This window comes from Harpia harpyja, chromosome 8, assembly GCF_026419915.1.
Source record: "Harpia harpyja isolate bHarHar1 chromosome 8, bHarHar1 primary haplotype, whole genome shotgun sequence".
Taxonomy (NCBI): domain Eukaryota; kingdom Metazoa; phylum Chordata; class Aves; order Accipitriformes; family Accipitridae; genus Harpia; species Harpia harpyja.
This window is the reverse complement of record NC_068947.1, coordinates 50,053,878-50,076,289: the sequence shown is the minus strand read 5'-3', so window position 1 is coordinate 50,076,289 and position 22,412 is coordinate 50,053,878. Positions and strand designations below refer to the sequence as shown.

Genomic DNA, 22,412 nt, shown 5'->3' with positions numbered 1-22,412 from the left:
AACTCTTCAGTGTATAAACAGTGTCTTTTATTTAGGGTGACAGGAATAATTTGTTTTCCAGTTCAGAAGCTCAAAACAGCATTAAAATATTTGTAAATACATTGTAGTACATGTCTAAATGTAAATTAAAATAGGAAATGTTTGCTTTGAAAATGTCAAAATCATTCTTTCAAAATGTTGCTTGCATTTTATTTGTAGTAGAACCACCTTCTAAACCTGATGTACTCATTCAGTCTTCCCCTTGACTCAAACTAGTCCAAAATATCTATCACTGACGTCCACTGCTGTCCTTTATAAAGGATTTGCCAGTGATTCAGGTCTGTTCAACTCCAGCTTCACTTCCTTCATTAAAAATAACCCCAGAGAATTCAGGTTTATTACATTTAGAGGGACAGTCTGCAGCTCAGTTGTGCCAGGCTCCCTGTTCCACTGTATTCCACAATATGGCATCTCAAGCAAAAGATGACCAGAGAATATTCTCTCCCAAGGAAAAACGAAGTAAGAGCCAGGATGCCCCAATTCCTTGCCTCATCACACCGGTGGCTGTTTCCTTTTTTTCCTCACTGAGCAAGGCTTTTCACTTCTGCTATAGGAAAGGGAATCTGCTCTCCTCGCCTCACCTGCTTAGGGTGGTCATGTCGTTTCTGTTCCCCTCATGTCTGACCAGCCTATCATACATACCTTGTACCTCTCGACCACACAACTGAGGGAGGGAAACGGGGTCAGTTGGTTCTGCTGCAGGACGGAATCTGAACATGAGGAGGGCTCTGTCGGAACTGACGTTTAGGGATGAGCACGAGGGCCTCTCCGTCCGAGGGACGGAAGGGAGAAGCCGAGGCCAGAGGGCAGAAGCAGGGGGCTGTGGCACGGGTCCTGGGAGATGCCGCCAAGGTCCACCTCTGAACCTCACGTGAACCGGGTTCTCAAGCTTGGGCAGGAGCTACGGCCACTTGGTTGGGCTGGGAGATCAGAGTTAAGGGGTTAGCAACTCTGTGTGTGAGGGAGAGCTTAATATTGGGCAGACTGTCAGTGAAAGTCTATCCTAACCTTGGCCAGTTTGATGCCTTTGTCAGTGGAGAATTAAATGCGGCTGTCCTACGTCTCGAGCTTTGTGTGATGACCATTGAAGCAACTGAGTTTCCCAAGAAGGTGCAGGAGGAATTTTCTGAAATATCTGGTAGAGACCATGCTCCTACATTGCAAATTCATGTCTCTCTCATGCAGACCCAGTGCCTTCTAGGTGGGATACACCAGACTGATGTGCTTGCTTATCTCATCTGTGTCATAAAGCCATGCTTTATTGCCCAAATCCAGCAAAAGAATTCAATAATCTTTCTCTCTATTGTTCTACTGACTAGCAAATAATTGCATAGCCCACTCATGTACGTCACATCATGCTCATCTCTATCCAGAAGGAAAATCACATTTAATCTTTGGCTCCAGCGTTCGGAAAGTGTCCAAACTGATAAATCATATGGAGCATTTTGATAGTTTCATCCTAATAGAATTTTCTGTATTTTTGAGAGGGTTTTTTTTTTTCTCATTTCTGTAAAGTAAATCAAACTATAAATCCTGGTCTAAAGGATAACACTAAGAATCTGGCAGTTATTAAATAACATGCACCCAAACTTAAGTACAATACCTTTCACTCACTAGTCACATATTTTAGTCATTTGTTTCACCTGCTGGCAGGTTTGAAGGTAAATAGGTATAACAGATACAAATACTCATTTATTTGGTGTTTAAGTTTGCATACTGGTGCTTGGACTGTAGCAGTTCAGGGGATTCATCAAAGGCTCCTTACTCTTGTCCCCCACAGCACAGATTCTGACCCTTTCCTTATGAGCCCAGCATTTTTTGAAAAATCAGGGGGAGGGGGGTGTGCCTCAACTTTCCATTCTTGGTTAACATGAACACAGCATCCCAGCCCTGGTTTGCATCTGCTGTGTGCTTACAGAAAAGTTGTAAACCCAAAGTTCTCCCTCATTTCGAACATTAAGATACCCAGACATTTACTGGTTGTGTGCCTTCTGAAATGTTCAGTTTTGATCAGGTGCACATACACTGCCTATTCATTGCTCAGCAATATAACCTATGGAGGATGATTGGCATTCATGCTAGAAATGCATTATGCTTACCTACCTGTATGAATTATTGCTTTCATCTCTGAATTTACATACAGTGATGCTTGTGCAGATTCTAGACACATTTGGAAGGAAATGCATTTCAAGTGACTGATAGAACAAAGAAGGTTTCTAGTTCTCATCAATATATTATTTAAAATATATCATATAACTGACTGACTTAATATTTCGATCACTGCATTTAGTGTAGGCTCACCAAAACCAATTCTGTCTAGGTGGGTTTGTCTTTTCTTTCTAGGGACTTGTGCTTAAATTCAATCTGCATTGCACCCTTAGGACAAAAACCTCAACGTTTTAAGGTTTTTCTGTTCTGATGCTACTGATGCCACTGTGTTTATTTAGAAGAAAAAAAAAAAAGAGACAAGTTCCTTATTATTCCCTCTCTTCTCACATAGTTGGCATTTGACTCCTTCACTCAAGAAGGGGTTTTGTTTCAGTGTTAGGTTGCACATTTTTCTGTCTCCATAGTTTGTTCTGACTCTGTTACACTAAAGGACACCGCAGATGCAGACAGTTGCTGGGATGTACACCCATGACAGGACTCAACACGTCAGCATTTACCTATTCACGAGTACAGGACTAGTGGAAGCTGAAGGAAGTATTCTACCTCTTCACCAACTAATATACTTCATCTGCCCTGTATGATTCAAGTAGGTCTTCCCCCTCCCTTTATTTTACAGTTTCTGGTGTGAATACATAAAAGCTTGAACTCTGGATACATGTTGTATTTGACAGGCTAATTGACCTATTTTAATTAATTGTCTTTGGCTTACACATAAGAGATCACCTCTCCCATAAGTAGCTTTTAAGGAACCCAGTCATTAATCTTGTTAAGCAGCTATTCTGTTCTAGCTTCCTCTGAGGCATTTGCTCACTGAGCCTCCACACCAGACTCATCAAGCAAGGAAATCCCCTAAGACTGTTTGCTGAGCTCTGGGAGAATCCTACCTCACAAAATCATTCTTGGAAGAGAGGGGTCATTATATTTTATTCAGATGCTCTTTTACCTCAGGAAAGGTAGCTAAATTAAGCTGACCTCAACGTGCTTTTGAAGTTTTTCCAACCTCTAGGAACAATTACACATAAAATACCGGGAGATGGGTAAGGCCCTCTATCACAATCTTTCTGAGCTGCCGGCTGGGGTTAAACCACAACAGACACTAGTATGGTAATAATGTAATAGCCAGAAGTAGTAAAATCTCTGTTCTCACTGCCTTATTAGAAGCACGAGCTGATAAACCAACAGCATATGAGAGATGTAGTTGAGTCAATGAACAGAACAGGCTGGATTTTAGAATAATGGATTTTAGAACAATGGGAGCCAGCAAGACTTAAACAGAACCTGGGTAGGAGACTTGGGATAAAGGTGATTCAGAAGAGATACTGATGTTAGGAGGAGGGCATAGGTTTTCATGTTGATTTGGGAAGAGAAAGTAATAGAGAAGGAGGGGGAAAAAAAACAGAAAGGGAAAAAATAAAAATCAGCTTTCTGTTTTGGGCATACTGAATTTGACAGCTTGCTAGCCCCAGAATTATGTCAGAAAAAACCTGAAATGTTAGTTTGGACAGGAGACTGACACGAATCAGTACTGTGTTTCTCAGTATAGCAACAGTGGTTGAATCTGAGCCTGCAGAGGGAAAAAGAGTTTTAGGGCCAAGGCTATGGAATCACCACAAAACATTTCAGACACAAGAGCCACATCGGAGGGGTTGGAAACTTTATGTCACCCTAACCAAATGTGGCTGATGCAGAAGCACAGAAACCAGGATGCCGTGCCATCCTTGGAGACGGTGTATGCCGAGCTGTATTTGAAGACAGGCAGCGGACAGTCGGTGGGATGAGTGGCTCTCCGTCCTTCCCGAATGGTGAGCGCAGGGGAGCCCTTAGCACAGCTGTGGGCCAGCAAACTTAGCACAGGGCCATTTTAACATTATTTATGGGAGTGGCACCAGGCCAGCCACCTGAGTTTTCAATCAATCCTCCCCTTACTTTATAAACGGGGAAAAAAAAAACCAAACCAAAACCAACCAAGACTACTGCTCTGAGTGTCTTTAAGTCACGTATGACCATTCAGTTGGGCTTTGTGTTGATGATGATAGGTCAGTCCTGGCCTGACTTAATCTGACATTACACCAGCCATCTCTCCCTTGCCTTGTGCTCCATCCCTTGTATCGCTTCTTGCGAGGTCACAAGTCTAAGTCAGATCAACGTGCTGAAATTATTTGCTTTTTGGCTGTGTCAGTCTGCTGACAGATCAGCTTGTTCCCTCAGCTCACGCCACAGTTGCACGGCTGGGACAGGGGAGATAGATAGCCCCTTTCAGCAGCCACTGGGCAAAGCGCAACAAAAAGCAGCACTGGAACCAGTCTCCCTGTCGTTACGGTAAGGTAAAAACATTCTTGTGAAGTTGAAGCAGGCTGTGCTTTAAACCCAAGTTACTAGAGCGCAAAGCTCCAGTTTTCTATTGCATTTACATGTATTAACAGTAAAACTGCTAGTTGCCTTGTCTTTGATGGGTTTTGCTTTTTTGCACGTTCCTCTTCATCTTGTACAAAGCAAACACTGTTTAGATTCCCTTCCATAGGCACAGTTTACACAGAGGTCTGCATGTTGACATTTTTTGGATACAAAGTGTGAGCAATCACTTTTAACCTCTGAGATTAACAGATACACTCAGCGGTGGTACTTCTCCCTCTTTAGCTCAGTTTTTACAATAAATAAATCAAAAAAGCCAAGTGCTCAGAGCAGGGTACAGTTCTTGACTTTAAGACCAGTCAGTAGGTGGGAGGTGGGAAGGATCTGCCAGTGTGACCTGGGGGATAATAGATGAGAGTATTTTGACACTGCATGTTTCTCTCATGTACTGTGCCTGCCTCCTCTCACTTTGATTATAAAGTTTAAAAAAAGTCCAATTCTTCACCACCTACACACATGCTATTAAAATCATGATGTGTATTAACAAAAAAAATCTCTCAGCTGCATGGGAATTTGCTGATAGTATTGCTAACAACAGAAGCCAGCTCTTCATTGTGCAGCCATCCACCATGATGCCATAAAACCAAAGCCTGCCAGGTTTTACAGTTTTAGAAATTGTTACTTTCTCATCCACTCCTCCATCTTTCCTTCTGTTTTTTATTTTGTTTTGCCTCCTCCTCCTCTCCCTGGATAAATATAAACCGCCAAGATCATGGGTAGCGGTGACAAAGCACGATGGCGAGGTGACCAAATACTCTGTCGTGCGTTCCGTTATCTTTGGGGACGAGGAGGGAAGGAGCAAGGAGGACAGCGCAGGCAGACCTGCGTTCTGGGCCCTAGCTCGAGAGTGGCTGTAATAACTGATGCTCCCTCCATGGCAAACAGGTATGGACGTGGATTATTCTTAGGGCTAAGCTATTTTTAAGAGAGTAACAAACTCCATTTAACAAGGACCAGTTCTGAAACAAGTCCTTAGGCCCATAGTAGCTTTCAAATTTCAGGAAGCTCAGACCTAAGTTCAAACTTCAATGCTGTCCCGCTCTCCCAAGGCACCACCTGACAGCTCTGGTCATGCATTTTGACTGGCTTTAGGAGATGATATCACAGGTTAGGGCCCCTTACCAGTCTGAAGTAGCTATACTTTATCTGTGGAAAAGATACTGGTTTAATTTACTACTTCTTATTAACTTAGCCCCTCACTAATTTCTATTATTTTTCTCTGAGATTTCAAGATTTGCAATAGAAAATATTGGACAAGTGAAACAGAATGACAAAGCTGGTCTCTAGGAGGAGAGATTTTCTCTGGGATTCAGCCAGTGACAGCTAATGCTACTTCAGCGTACTTTTTTGGGTAGAATTCAAATGCTGAGTATCACATACCTGCTTGTGCCGGCATTTAACAGCTGTAGTCCTGAATGGCTCAGTCAATGCTGGAAGGATTGCTCTGTTCTTAGTAGTCCTTATTTCTCCTGCTGTCTTTGAGACGCTATGAAACAAGAATGACACATGGATTGAAGTACAGGCTCTAGGTACATTGTAGGCAATTAATTCCCACACCAAAAAGAAATGCGTCAAAAAAACCATTAAGGTATAAATAGAAACAGAACTCACAGCTGCAAACAAAAGTAATTCTATTGCCACTGTCTTCTGAGCCCAAAGGGGACTAGAGAAAATAATTAATGAACTATCTCCTTGTGTCTGGGTGTTGTAGGTCCTTTTCAGCAGCTACTGAATATTTCCTCTGCTTTCATTTATCTTCTCCCAGCACTTTAACACCAAATAACAATTTGCACTTAGTAATTAAGACCTGTCTTGCAAGCATAACAGACTCCCATCTTCTGCCCAGCTGTGGGACCTGTATCACACCTCCTCTCCTCAAACGAAGCTGATCTGAGACATGTGAGGTGAGTCACTATCTAGGCCAACACAGCTGGGACTGGAGAATTAAATACCTCCACCAGCCTTTATGGCATGCACCCACTTAAAAACAGGTGGGGCTGCAGCACAGGTCTTTTGTTTTAATGCCCATTGAACTGAGAAAGAAAGAAAAACAGCAGAAAGAGTTGTGTCTCAGAGCTACAGGAACTCTGTGGGGAATTCGGAGGGTGCCCAGAGCACGTGGCCATTCTCTAGAGGGAACTAGCCCTGGCCATGGGGACTGCTCCACTTCATGGCTTGGCTTGGCAATCAGGGCAAGCATCTCTTAGGGTGGATTGCCTTTAGCAGTGTAGGTGTAGCTATGGTAATGGGGTATTTCTCCAGTAACTACCATCAGTGAAAGAGTTAGCAAGTTCCCAAGAGCCAAAGTTAACCAGAGCAGACTTAGAATTTGTTTCTGGAGTCAACTTTGCTTTAGGCTGTTGCTGTTAGGTCTGTTTCAGAATGAGAAGCCAGTGGTTTGTGTTTAGCTTGCGTTCAGAAGGTTCTTCTGCAATGACCAATGTAACAACCTAATTTTAAAATAATTAAAGATGAAAACTTCACCATTATGTTTACAGTGTCTATCCTTACCTGTAAGCTATCCTATAAGTTAAAACTTAACTTATTTGTCCCTTGGGATTTTTTCTTTCCTCTGCCATCCCATTCTGTTTCTTGGCAAGGTGGTAGCCCATGCTCACCTCCACCCTAATCTAAAACTGTAGTGGATATCTTGACACCGTATAGCACCTACTGCTATATAAATGGAAGAACAGAGGCAGTTTTTGCTGCTTACTCACAGTTACAGCTATCAGGGGCCCATAGACTTTTCTCTGTCTTCTCCAATTCAGATAAATCTGCGCCTTCTGGGGTGGCTCATCACTTTTGCTTTGGTCTGCCCTCCTTCTGAGTTTAGCAACTCCTGTCTAAAAAGTTGAACGCGCATCACTGGTGCTGGTTCAGTCAGGTATCACGTATGTCACCTGTGCATCTTTGCAAATGGTCTGATTTGGTCTTTGCTGTGAAGTCACCTTACCGTCACCAGGCCAGCCTTGGGAGGTGCACAGATCATCCCAGAGCCTGGTCTGAGTCTGGAGAGCGTGGGCTTCCCAACAGTGAATTGGAGGCTTGTAGGCAGAGCTCTCTTCCCTTTCTCAATACTTCTGCATCCTTGTCACCAGTCCAGAAAGTTATTGCATGGCTGTGGTTCACCCTCTCTAAAGCCTGTGTGTACATTCCCTGTGCCTTTCAAAGGGCACAGTGACAGCAATAACATCTTATTAGTCAGGGGTTGTTCCGTTCATAAATAAAGCAGAAGAACACGGTGTGTGAAGCCACAAGTAAACAAAACTGTAATTCCTGCAAATGTAGAAATGGCTGATTCCATTTTCCCTCATGGAGGGAACCAAGGTCCTATTCCTCTAAGCTCTAGATTTAGGAGACTTACTCATATCAGCATTAAGAAAACCTTACACTGAGTGTTGGGTGGTTGTTTTTTACAAACAAAATGGGCCCAGATTCGCTGATTGTTGCATTCTTTCATCTCATTTCTATCCATTTGGCTTAGGTATTTTTTGAATTGTGCTGACCAAAACGTGCTTCGATATTCTCCAGCTACGTTACTTGCTTAAAGTCCTGACACCTATTAATCCCAATATGCATTTGATATAGCATTTTGTGCATTTGTGCCAGCCACATCTAGCAATTCCCCCTTGACTATGTTCTCATTAACCCTATGACTCTTTTCTGTGATCTCTCCATTTCTCTGTACTCATGTTTATTCATCCCCTTCTTTATATTTATTGGGGTTGAACTTCAATTTATTGATTTCAGCTCATTCCTCTAGCTCGCACTTTATGTATTCTCACCCTCCGGGGTTATGTACGTGCTTCCATCTTTCTACCCTGCAGGTATGGTTGGGCTCTGCACAGTGTGTTCTCCAGTTGAGAGGGGTTGCTTGGGCATGACAGGAGACCTCCTCGCTTAGTCCTCCACCACGAACGCTTATCCTGGTTGGTTGGCTGGTTTTTACCAGGCTTTGTACAAGGCAGGCGTATCACCAGTTTGGCACCCCACTTGACGTTCCTATAGCGGACGCTCTGTTGTCATCTCACAAAGAAATAGCTTTTCTTGTTTCCTTGTCATTCAACCTAAAGATAAGAGGGGACTCGTAGAGTACAAAGTCATGTAGGGTGCAACTGAGAGCAGAGACCAGTAGGAGATCGGGAGCTCAAACACTTGCTCCACACCTTCTCAGGAGGAATGGACCAAACTGTGTTCTTGTGTGACGCCTCCTGAGAAGATGGCTTTTTGTCCTCCTCCAGTAGCAAGACCACAGTGAGGTTCATGAATTTTCTAGTACCTCTGTGTTAGCAGATCTGATCCATGTCATCCATGCCACACCTGGCTCATGTTTTTAGCTCCTAGCAGCGATACTAACAAAGTCCTTGTGCTAGCTGTGCAATTTTTAACCACTGGATTCCATGGTGTTTATAGACCCAAAACTGTGGGAGAATTGTGGGAGAACTTGTGGGAGAACGAGGGAAACTGCGTAAGGCACAACTGTTATTCTCTGTTTGCTAGCACAAGACACTACTGTTCTTTGTTATAAGTTTGTTGAAGTAAGCACAAAAAGTAGAACAAGGTCGGGCGTACGTGACTGATAACAGGAGGGCAATGTGACCGAAGACAGGGTGCAAGACAGCATGCAGGTGGAGGAAACTTCATGTGATCAGAAGACTTTATCCAATTAGACTATTGTTTAAGCGCGTAAATGGCACATGTTAACCAATCAACAAATGGCTTATGTGTGAGTAGATACTAGAAACATATATAACCGAGTGTTGCGCAGTTAATAAATGGAGAAACCGTTTGATCCACAGTATCTGCGTTGGTCCGTTTTCTCCCCAGGGCGAGTCCCTGGCGATGCGTCATTTTCCCTAGATTGTCGCAGCGGAGAAAGTGCGGCACAAAACCAGGACACAGGGAACAAATACCTTTTACTGTAGTAATGCCAATGTACTGACCATGGCTTGTGTTTCAAACGGAGCTCCGTAATCTCTTCAGAGAGCGTCTGACATGGCATGGCATTACTTAGATTAACACCATTCTACACCTCTCCTAGTCCCTTTACTAGTTGCCTGAAAGAGTATTATAGAGAAGGCCAGGGAAAGATCTTCTCCCACGCTGGCTGAAACAAGTAAGGGTGCCTGAACAGTGTCACCTCCCAGCTTGAGAGATCAGGCAGGCAAGCGGCCTCATGGACAGCAGGGAGGAGGGAAGTACGCACCTTTGGGCAATAGCCGTCTTGGTGAATTTGAAAGAGGGTGTCTGTTCACAGCTCCAACAATTTTTCCACCATCTGATGGCAAAATAAACCAAGGCTATGTGTATCACCTCTACTGGCTGCTCTAATATTAAAACATCTGCATAGCTGTGGTTTTGAGCCCCTCTGGAATATTGCAGTTTAAGATTCAAATCCTTCTTATGAAAAAGGATACGGTGTAATCCACTTTTCATTTGGTAGCTTTCATAGATTTGTAGGTTGAGAAAACATCCTTAAAACAGTCGTGTAGTTCAAAATGACTGTGTGTTGGCTGCAAAACACTGCATGGCATGACACACTTCCCTGCCTTTGGCACACACTGGAAGAGCTGGAGTTTGAGAAGTACCATTCAGATTTCAGTAATCCACATATAAGTACATCTCAGGGAACTATACAAAAAGCTTCCATGGAGTATTTTTTGCCCACTAGGCTTGTTATCCTGTCAAAGAATATAATTAAGTTGGTTTGCCAGATGCATTATAAGCCCCAGTTGCCTGCGATTTATCACCTTATTTTGCCGTAGCTGCTTACACAACAAGTACTTTATTAATTACTCTACCTATTTGTTAGCTATTGATGTGGTGTTCTTCTTGTTTGTCCTGGTTTTGGCTGGGATAAAGTTAATTTTCTTCCTAGTAGCTGGTACAGTGCTGTATTTTGGATTTAGTATGAGAGTAACGTTGATAACGCACTGATGTTTTAGTTGTTGCTAAGTAGCACTTATCCTAAATCAAGGATTTTTCAGTTTCCCATGCTCTGCCAGCAAGGAGGTGCACAAGAAGCTGGGAGGGAGCATGGCCAGGACAGGTGACCCGAACTAGCCAAAAGGATATTCCATACCATTGAACGTCACATTCACTACATAAAATGCAGCGAGTTGGCTGGGAGGGGTGGATCGCTGCTCGGGCATCAGTCAGCAGGTGGTGAGCGATTGCATCGTGCATCACTTGGTTTTTTCCTTGTTTGTTTTTTTTTTAATTATTTTTTTAAATTTTATTTTATTAGATTAATTTTCATTACTATTATTATTATTATATTTTAGTATTATTATTGTTAATATTACATTTTATTTTACTTTGGTTATTAAATCGCTCTTTTCTCAAAAAAAACCCCCAAGTAGCCAGACACACACTTTGGGTGAAATGCTCCCCAAATTTCTCCTAGTTGTTTTTGCCACTCACAGGAAAAAAGGTGGGTCTGGCGGTCTCCCCCACCTTACGGGTGCACTCTGTAGCCTGATCTCCTTAAAATCCTTTTCCAGAGAGACTTCTGCCAGGAGATAAGAAGGAGGGGGCTCTAGAGGTAGAGAAGAGATTGTCACCTAGTTCAATAGAACTCTCAATCATCATATTTTTTCAGCCTGCTTTGCCTAAGCCGGGGAAAGCCAAGTTACATGGTGCTGCTGAAAGAAGAGCGGGAGTCTTTGGAACTGGTGGGGGACAGCAAGTCTTGGAGGTAGAAGTAGCCATCCCTCTCTTCTCAGCAGCAAGAAACTCGTCTCTCCAGGGTTTTCTCCTACTTCTTCCATCCAGGCCTATCCTTTTTTCTCTCTCCTTTTCCCGAGACCCTAAAACCCAGAATAGTAAAATTCAGTTTTGCCAAAGGCACTGAAGCATTGAGCCATTCCTGAGCTATAACCTCACTGGGCAGTTCATGTTTTCCATGCTCTGAGGAAAAAGCTTCCTTTCTTAAAGAAAAAGGAAGGGTCTATTAAATACATTTCCAGGCCCAGAATGTGGAGGGTGAATAAACATTCAAAATTTATATTCTTAAAGGTCATGAATTTTAAAGACAATCTTGTGTTTTGAGACTTGATGCATGCTTTTTTATCACTGGGAGTTGGCAAAAGTATAAGCATCTGGGGAAGCCTTAAATCCTGTTTACATTCTAAACAGAGTACATTGCTCCCGTCCCGCCCCGATCACCTATAGTGGGTTTTTAAGAAGTGCCCATCAGAAACATCCCTCCTTCTGCTGAGGGGGTAGCAGGAACTCCTCTAAAATTACCACGTGTGCCCTCTAGAAAATTCAGCTTCACAGGTGTAATCAGGCCCTGACAGCAGGGGATACTGACGTGGAGACACTGCGAGAGGGATAAACAGCTCAGAGCTGCCCTTCATCACGCAGCGATACGGGTGTTCAAGCGCGAGACATTTTGGCAACGCGACGGGAGAGGAAGCCGGCTCCCTGCCTGCACGTAGCAGCAGCCGAGGTATTAATCCCATGCTGCTGCCAGCGCCGAGTTCTCTCGAAATGAAAATAAGGCGGTCGTAAAGGGCAGTGGAGAGGCAGGGTTAACTGTGATATCCTGCAGGAGAAGATAATATTGAAGTGTCGGCAAGCGCTTTCGCACACCCCGGTCATTTCATCTTTGTGTTCGACACAATGGCCGGCAAGGGAGCACGGCACTTAAGGCTCAGAAGGGAGAGAAGGTAGGGGCAGAGGTGGCTAAAAGGCTTGGAAGTCAGAGAAGAGAAGGGAAAATATTTCCATGTTTCTCACAGAAACTTGAGCAATAATCCTGGAACACGGACACAGCTGCAGCCGGCAAAAAAGATGCAAAACCAACAACAAAATCCCCCTGGGTTTAGGAAATAGTGAGGAGCTAGACTAAAAACCAGACGCATTTCAGAATAAATTCAGTGTTTCGAAAGCAATGATGTGAAAGGCACATGAGCCACAATAATAAAATGTGATATGAGCCATTACCGTAAACAAGGAGGAATAATTGACAGGGAACTAAAACAGATCCGGAGAGCACGCATAGCCCAAGGCTCTGCAAACCTATGGCTGAACAAGAGGAGGAGGAGTGGCATGGGGAGAAGTCAGAGGAAGGCTAACAATAAATAAATAAATAAATAAATAAATAAATAAGGCAAAAGGCAAAAAATAGATAAATCACACAACAGCCCTTGGTCCCTGAGACCGAAAATTCAGCTGGAGTCACTAAATAGTCCCGTGATGGATCAGCAGAAAGAACAGTCAGCATGTAGAAATAACAGAGATGGTATCCCCCCCAAAATAAAGAAAAATAAATGTCTTTTGGGCTGAAGGAGAGAGTCAGGGGTCATGAAATGGTTAGCCAGTTTGTTTCATCCTTTGGACACACGTGCTATCACAAATGCGTAGCTTAATCCGCAGGGGAAACCGGCCGGTTTGGGTGTGGAGGGGAGAAAAGCCATGGCTGGGATCTGAGACACAGCACTACAGACAAAAGCTCTTTGGGAAATAGTCTGGTGTGCCGGTGGAGCAGCCAAGGATGCGTGATAAACAGCACAGGGTGCAGAAAGCTGCAGCTGAGCAAAGGCTCTCCAGATTATTGGGCAGGTTATTGCATCCTCCTGACACATACCATAGACACATGGTAGCATACACTCAGACACATATGTATGCAGGTACGTATATGTTTATAGACTTCAAAAACACCTGAGAATAACTAGAGCTGGTGTTTCTAAATCTGTGAACAGTTTAGCAGTAGAAAGCTGTTCCAACAGAGAAGGGAGGCACCCTCAGTGTTGGTATTTCAGAGTTCAGCACAGTGATGCTGCACAGCCTCTTTCATGGAAACCATATCCCCAAAATGCTCAGTGAGTTAAATAATACAGGCACTGCTTTAAATAATAAATAGTAGTGTACCAAATAAGGATGTTGAGACTGCAGGAAAGGAAAACCAGTGATGTTTTCAGTGGAGATTAGAAAAAGATGGAGGGGCAGATGGGCACTTGTGACTGACCCACTAGAAGAGAAGGCCCATGAAGCTGCTAGCTGATGTTAGGTAAGGAAAAAAATCTTCTAGTGGGAAGAGGGATCAAATTTTTGCTCGGTACCCCACAGCACGCAGGGAGCCAGTTACAGCAAGGGGACATAGTCACGGTCCCTGGTGTGCACACAGATGGTTAGCAGCAATCCATGCTCACAGGCGTTAGAAAATCGAGGAAGTTTTTACAGCTGCCGTCTCTACAGCCACAGACAAGCTCACACAGCTGGATGATGGTGGTATCACTTATTCCCATCCCATTCGTATCTGTGATGTTTTCTCCCTCTGCTACTGTTACAGCACCCGCTGCTGCCATTTCTCAAGCAGACTCTGCAGAGGGGACTTGCAACCATTTCCCTGCAACTTGCAAGCCACACAGTGTACACCTTAATTGGGACGCAGAATTTTCAGTGCTGCTTCTGAATAACTAAAATGTCTTTTCATACATGCGAAGTGTGTCATCCTTTGATCATCACTACTTTGCCAGTAACCGTCCCCTACCTAATATATCAATGGCTATTGCAATGTCATTTCCTTGTATCCAGTGAATATTAGAAGAGACAGGCAGATAAAGAACAAGAATTGAAATGAAATTCTGAAGATAAAAACAAACTCCTGCCATTACAGCGTATTCATGCCGTGTCATAAGCCAAGAGAAAATGTCTGGGCTTGCGTATGTCAGTCATTCTCCTTTCCTGCCTGCAACACACTGCTTAGAGAACCAGACTAAAGGAAAGCAAATCAAAGCCATTGATGTCCAGAGGAAAAAGAGTAGAAAAAAAGACTTCCCGCCTCACTAAACCTTGGGATTTGACACTTATGGTGCTTGATTCTCCGAAGAGGTCAATGAAAGGTAAGAGCTTTCATCACCTCAAAGAGTGCTTAGAGGTTTGTAGACTCAACCCTGTATAGCTTGACAGATGTTTTGATTTGTTTTGCTGAAATATGTAGGACAGGCAGGTAGATCTCTCCTGCATGCTGTCTGTCTCTCGCTCTGTGTGCCTTAATTTTGTGGACATTTTAGAAAAATCTACTGCCGTGGTACATCTAAGCCAGTCCACTTCACATTGTGGGAAACAGCTCTGTCAGTCTGTTCAGAGCCCCATCAAAGGTAAAAGAAGTTTCCATAGACTTCAACAGGCTTTGGGTCAGATTCTGCAGAATATGCCCAACACTGATTTTCCATTAAAAGCAGGCACTTCTATATGCTAAGATTCAGCATTTTCAGAGAGGGTCAGCTACGCAAGAAAGAATGTACTCGTGGCATTTATATTTCCTTCCAATGACATACAAAGAAGCCAGGTAGTACATACATGTATTTTGTTCAAGCTACCCATTTAAGTGAGGGAAAAAAGAGAATGAGCAAAATTGTCCTTCCCGTGTCATTATAAGCCGTGGTGTGATTAGGAACAGAAGTTCCATCGCTTTAACAGCAGATGTGAGAGTCTGGCACCCTTACAAAGTCAGATGACCGTCTGTGATGACTTGAAGGAAAAAAAAAAGATTTCCCTGTTAAGCAACTTCCCTGTAAGAAAAAGATGTGCCAAAGGTAGCAATTTTTATCACAGTTTGATAACCCTAAATATTCAGCTCCATTAGTGTCTTGCATACTGCAGTGTGAGCATATGTAGGTGTCTCAACATCAGCATTTTAGTTTGGGTTAGGCGAGCGCTTCTGATGAGACATTTCTGGTTGTCCCCTATCTCCTGCTTTTTCTTGCAACATGGAGCAGCCGTGGCACACATGAGCAGATTCCTTTCACGTGAAATGGAAGCCAAAGCCATGCTCCAGAAACACTCCTAGCACGATCCAGCTGCTAACGGTGATTCAGTCCATGGCTAATGGTGATTTAGTCCATGGGTCCAAACCAGAGCTAGTCTGAACGAGCCCCCACCCCAAACACCAACTCTTTCACTCCACAGGTCTGCTCTGATGCTATTTTACTACTGGCTTATGAAAAAGTGCCATTACCTTGACTACCCCAAGTTTGCCCTTTGTGCATCTTTTTGTTTTAAAAGTGGAGAGCTGCTTATCTGCTAAGCACCAACCATTGGCATTGGCATCTTTGGCAGGGCCAAGATGATCTTCCTACCAGGACAGCGTTTATTCTCATTTGGGAGTCCTGTGGGCATTGCTGGTCAGCCAAGTCTGTCCGTTAGTTTAAACCCCTTAACCCATCATTTCATGCTTTTCAGATTGTTCCAGAAGTGGTCTTTTACTGAGATTAGATGCTTAGGGAGCTGGTTATGCAGGTTCTGCCCTTCCCAAGGTAACTTCACAAAAATTGCAGTGCCAGAAGTAATGTGATATGACCTCGACTATCTAGCCGAGCAATTCCCATGCAACAGATCAGATAATGAAATTCAAGTGTCTATCTACAATGTTTGCAAGCAGCTGCTTGAAAATAGCCCAGGCGGCTGTTTGAAAACAGTGCACGCAGGCAACAACCCGACGATTGCTATCGCAAGAGGTATCACAAACGTATGTAGCTACATATGCCCCGGTTCAGTGGCTGCCCCGCACACCACCGAGAAGAAGAGAGAGAGACAAAGCTTAGAGGCAGTGATGGGCGCTCTGAATTACTGACCTGTGGTGCGATGCTCTTGCTGGTACTCTGCGGTCCTCTGGGAATTGAAGGGCTCATCCACTGGGGAGCTCGTAAGGATGCACGTGCTGTGGGGTGAGCCGACACCGCTACTGCGCACTGTGGAATTAAACTGTAGTAATTAAGATGGAAAGTCACCCATGCCCCTTTCTGAAAGGCTAAGGCACACGGAGTTTCCCTGAGTCGGACTTACTGCCTAGCGCTGGCCACCAGCTTTCGCAGGGGCTGCCTGCACAGAGTTTGTCTGGGCAAACAGCGGTCCAAGTTTTCAAAGAGTGGTGAATCCACTGCTCGCCTAATGAGCTGGTCTAATGGCCAGCTGCTCCCTGTTCAAAATCTTTTGTTCTTCCTACCTGGAACTTGTGTAGCATTGGTCTTAGCTAAGCTATTTTACAAATCTAGCTTGGCTAGATGATAGAGGTATCTACTGCCAGAAATTGTTGCCCTTGCATGTATTTATAGATCACAACCAAAGTCAGTTCTTGATCTTCTCTGGACTGAACTTGAAGCTCATGAAAACTACTTACTGAGCTCTTTCTCTTTGACAATTACTTGGACATCTATGAATCAGTCTTTAATCTCAACAGTGTAATACAGGCTACACTGATTTTTTTATTGCCTTTTTTTTTTTAAATCAGAGGGACACATGAAACTGTCAAATAGACATCTCTGATTTCCAGCGATCTATAAAGATAACTTTAATCAGATAAATATGACATCTCATTTTTATAAGAGGTTTCATTGATTGCTTTTAAGAAAATAGGTTTTGGCATTGGCTGGCATTGACTGTGCTACCATTCGTTAATGCTTTATTCGCCTCCTATATCTGCTTAGCCATAATTTTGCCTGCGACTAGCGTCAGACTAATTGGCCTTGGGAAATCCGTGTCATCGCAATACCATTTTTAAGTATGGACTCACAGTTTGAAGAGGCTGGCATGCTGCTGGCTAGCTTGTGATCAGCATGGCACCAGACATGCTGTACCAGCTGCATAGGTGCTCCGTCTGTCTGCGGGAGAGACCAGACAGACATACAACCAAGTCTTCTGTACATGCAGAGAAGCGGTGCCCAGGACATAATAATTTCTGAGGACAACTCTGGTTCATGCTGTTTAATCAACAGCGTAACTTCAGCACTTTTCTGATCTTCCCTTGTCTTTCAAGATTTTTTACAAATCACTGTCAGTGATTCAGGAAGCTCCTCAGACAATTCTTTCAGTATTCTTGGTTGCAAATATTCTGTACTGCTACTGTATCTTGATATAATCGTTGCTATTTGACATCCTCCGTTGCTACCAATGAGAGAGAAAGTATTCCTTCTTTCCTGTGAAATAAGCACATCCCATTTCTTTCCAAATACAGAACATAAATATTCAACGAATATTTCTTCTTTTTGTGTATCACAATTGGCAACTCTGCCTTCTTTAACACTGGACCTACAGGGGCTAACAAAGGGAAGAGACATTACTGAACTTGCTGACTGATGTTTTTGCCAGAGAAAATGGGTGTGAAATGCCAAAAAACAAATTTAAGTATGAAATCACAAGGTGGTTATAACCAACCAAATCACCAGGTTCTAAAATGGTTTCTACACTCCCCTCCACCCCTTGGGATCTGGGGACAAAAAGAACTACTTTAAAATTAATATTGCTATTTCCATGAAGAGGATTATTTGGTATGGCACTACAGATAGCAGGAGGATTTAATGATCCAAGAGGTCCCTTTGAATCCTGTTCTCCTGTATGATAGCAAGGATTTCATTAGGTCTCAGTATACTTAAATAATGCCTTCTTGCCCTTAATCCTTAAACCCAGGATTTTTTCATTAATGTTTTATCTTCCTCCATCAGCTGTCGCTTTCCTAGCTGGTGACTTGTTTGCACAGCTATCAGACTTTCTGTTATTGACATTTGTTATATATAATAAGGTTTGTAATGATCGTTATTGGTTGCCACTTTCACTTCTTGTCTTTACTAAGAAGGATTTGCGACCAAAAAGCCTCTCAAGGAATGACAGGTTGTGGGTTTGGGGGAATCTAATTAGTTTTTTTTCCAAAACAATATTCTTACTTTTATGCTAACATTTTTCCTTGTAACATTTCCAGACTGTAGCTGACCTCTGGAAATTGTCTTTGGAAAGTACCAAATGGACTATTCCAGGCTTGGAAGTGGTCTGCCTGCACACAGCGGAGTTTGTCAGCATTTCCACAGAGGGAACCACCAGTTTCCAGCTCTCCGAGTGACTCGTTTTGACCCTTTCTAAAAGAAAAATCTATTTATCATCCCCAGCAAGTACAAGATTGTTTCACGAGCACTGTCTCCAAACCTGTAGCATCCAGCTCCTCTTCTTGGGACGTTGTCATCCACCCAAGCCCCAGCTATAGGGGTGGGCTGCCAGGTCCAACAGCCCCCAGTAGCCTGGGACCCAACAGCCGCCTCCCAGCCTGGAAGTGCCGGTGGAAGGCTGGGAGGTGCGGCGAGCTACGCAGACGGGTCATTTCTCACCAGGGAACATCTCCCAGGGATCTCCTCAGCAGTTTTAGGTAGAGCAGCACAGGGCTTCTCGCTGTGCAGGGGGGTTGATACGTGGCTTGCAGGGCAAGGAAGCCTGGGCACCCCTGGTGAAGAATAGACAGGCTCTAATTGAATGCCTTTTGGTTTATAACCTCCTGGCAGCTTAGCTTCAGGAGTTTCAGAAAAATCCCCTGTGCGCTGAAGAAATACAACAGCTCTGGACAGGCAAAGGCATTTTTCATAGGTGACCTACACTTAATCACTACTTTATGCTCGAACTTCAATTCTTCATTAGCAGCAGGGTCGTTGGCTATTCCTCCCTATGAAAACCACACAGGCAGCACTAGGCGCTTGAGTTAAACAAACAGGAGTAAGTACTTTTCAATTAGCACCGAACTTTATGAAACGTGAGACTGCGACATCAGTGCGAAAGCTCCCGTGAAGCACAGGCCTGCGGCAAGTATAGCCCGGGTCTGCCCGTGCTTGGCTGCAACGCCCAAGGGCAGCGGCAGGCACGGGGTTACACAGGATGAGACTCAGCATCTTCATTTGTTCGTCAAGCTTGCTGCTCATTTACAGTCATAAATGAAACATTCGGCTGCGGCGGCATAAATAACAGGTGACGTTTTAACAACGCTGGCAGCACGGTGCGGAAAGTCTTTTAACACGAATGAGTTATGTGAGGTCTGTGTGAGTTTTGTGAGGTTTATTCATTCTCCTCTTCTGAGGCAATCGCCTATTTGCTTCTGAAAACAAAAGTTAAAGTAAAAACCACTCGCATTGCAAATAGCTTCTCAGGAGGATTTCTGATGTAGCAAAATGGCAGACCTATAACTCTGAGTGAGCGAATACCGGAGGACAAGAGATGGCTATGAAGAGAAGCATCCTACATGCGTGTGTTGTGAGCAATGGGATGGGAATTGCTCCCGATAATTCAGCCTCCTGGACATGGGGACTTGGCTTTAACAACAGGCTTTGTTGTTAAAACACATTTTCTATGTTGGCATCTGCCTCTAGGTGACCTGGGCTTCTCACATGCCTGGAACAGTCTATTAGAATAAAATGGAATATATATATACACACACACACACACACACGCACATATATACATATACATGCATAATGTAGCAAAACCTTTTCTCACTGCCAACCCCTTGCTTTTTTCTAAATGGCACAATAATTAGGTTGAGTGATTTGTCACAGAAATACAAGGGAAGTCTCAGCCTGATAACAGAGGGGAAAAAACCCATTGGTCGCAAATATAAATAGTAAAAGTAGTGAAAGTCTCTACTTTAATCCGAATCACCTTGAGAGTTTTAAGCCGTTTAACAATATTTAACAAGCTGTTCCAAGCCACGTGAAGACATTACCCCGCTGCCTGCCAGTAGCAGCGGCACGGCAGCATGGCGGGTGGGAGGGAGGGCTCCGCAGTCCCTCGCTTTTCCTTCGGCGCTGCTTTCTACTTCCAAGCCAGCATGCTCAGCAGATGCTTCTTAAAACCCACCGCGTTAGCTCCGTTACTCCCTCCCCGCCACCCACCCACCTGGCAGAAGAGAAAGGATCTGCTGAACTTCCATAATTGCCGATGAAATGATCAGCCCGGAGAAAAAAACGGATCCCCTGTGGCTCCCGGCTCCCTGGGTGCATCCATCCTCATGCCTTCCTCCTCCACCTGCAAGAGCTGCAGAGCATCAAAGGTTGTGCACGTATAGTCTTTAAGCTCTTATTTGATGTCATTTCTCCAGGTAGCTCTACCTCGACAACCCCCTCCTGCCTCGAGTGCTGTTGCAGAGCCCCGTACCTGCTTCTCCTCCCACCCCATAATCTGCTGCCACTGTGGTCATCCCACAGAAAGGGAACGGGCTGTACTCCTACGCTGGCAGCACTCCTTGTAACCAGGGTGCATCCGAACTTTGCGCTCAACTGCTGCCTTTGCTATGGTGTGCAGAAACACTCGCGTTTCAAAGGATATTCAGTGCGTGGACCTGTGGCAGTTTGGACTCATGGCTGATCTGATGCCTACACCTATTTTTATTTTTAATTATTTTTAATTTAATGCCCAAACTCTCTTTTCTTACAGGATTCCTGCGCAAAATCCCCAGTCTGGTTATGGACATGTGTTGCCAGCAAGGAAGATGGAAACTTCTTATCCTGAGACCGGGGGCCATGATGCTGACGCTAAATTTGGGATTTCCAATTGCAGAATCAGTTTGTTTCACCCATCCTAACAATGCATCTGGAGTATCGTGTCCATTTTGGGGCTCCCCAGTAAAGAAAGATATTAACACAGTGTTCAGCGGCAGGTTGCCAAGATGGTTGGGGAATGGCACCATATGACATATGGGGAGAGGCTGCAAGAACGGGTTTGTTCAGCCTTAAGATGAGAAGGTATGGGGAGATCTGACTGCAGTCTGCGATGGGAAGGCACAGAGAAGATGGAACCAGACTCTTCTTGGAGATGCGCTGTAGCAGGGGAAGAGGCAACGGGTACAAGGTGGAACGTGAGAAATTCAGACATGGGATGGGAAAAGCTTCTTTATCCTAAGGGTCATCAAAGACTGAAATGGTGCCCAGAGAAGTTAGGAAAACTCCCTTCTTGGAGATATTCAGAACTTAGCTAGACAAAGTCATAAATAACCTGTTTTAATTGGGCCAGCTTTGAGCGGGGGTTTGGACTAGATGGCCAAACTAGCACCTTCCTGACTTCAATCAAGTTTGTGATTCTGTGAACTTCATTTGTTGAGCTATCCTTTTTCTTCCCCTGTGTGGCTTCTGTTAGCCAAGCCCAGCCCCATTTCTCTTCTCTGTGATTTGGGAAGATGTGGCTTTACCAGCACAGAGCAGGGGTTGGAAATTGTTTTCTTCTCATTGTAGTGAGCAGATCTGTGCATCTCACCAAGCCTTTGTTCTGGGATGGTATAGAGCATAGTATAGAGCACGATATAGAGCATGCCTCTGCTGAATAGTCACACAATTAAACTTCATTTTCACCTGGCTCGGAACAATCAGTTGTAAAAGAGATCCAGTGAGTCTTCCTAAAGCACTGAAAAACGAGAAGTTTTATCTCAGAATATCCTGAGCCTTGAAGCCTGGAGGTGACTGACAAAACATAACTGAAGTACAGTGAGATTCTGCTTCTAATTATTTTTGATCAGGGAAAATACTCCCATTCGCTCAGTATTCCCTCCAGGAGTCTTTGACACCCAGACAAGAATTTGGGATTAATCTCAGCAAGTGCAACTCCCCAAAATCTTTTCCTAAACATCCAGGGAAATAAACATCTGTCCATTTCCAAAGGTTTGTTTTGCCCAGTAGTCATCCTTGCTGTTAATTATGGCTCGTGCAGAGCTTGACTTTTCTGTGACCGTGAACTCTCTCTAAAATGAAACACCCCCCCCACTTTGATATGGAGATAATATACTTGTTATAAACCGTATCCCCTAGCATCTCTCAGAACTGGACAACTAAGGTACTAAATATATGCACTACCACTCAGAGCTGGTATTATATCGCCAGGCCTTCAGAGTAAATTATTTTTGCTTTCAAAGGAAGAGAAGTAATTTTAAAATTGGTTTAATATCAGTCTCACACCAAAGGTGTTTCTTACTGCATTTCTTCCATAAACCATCAGTAGCATTAATTAAAATGTCCTTTTTTTTCCAGCTCCTTCTTTCACTG

General features: G+C 43.9%; 1 long non-coding RNA gene across 2 annotated transcripts; it reads right to left on the bottom strand.

Annotated features, from left to right (window-relative positions):
* Positions 1-3,774: 3,774 nt before the first annotated feature.
* LOC128145232 (uncharacterized) lies at positions 3,775-20,402 on the bottom strand. 2 transcript variants are annotated; one of them, XR_008236392.1, is made up of 6 exons: positions 20,278-20,402; positions 18,547-19,480; positions 17,144-17,546; positions 16,206-16,322; positions 6,001-6,106; positions 3,775-4,957 (listed from the first exon to the last, which is right to left on the bottom strand). It is a non-coding gene; the product is annotated as an uncharacterized LOC128145232 (long non-coding RNA). The 2 variants fall into 2 exon arrangements; XR_008236391.1 differs by having other exon boundaries at positions 17,144-19,480.
* Between the last annotated feature and the right edge of the window lie 2,010 nt (positions 20,403-22,412).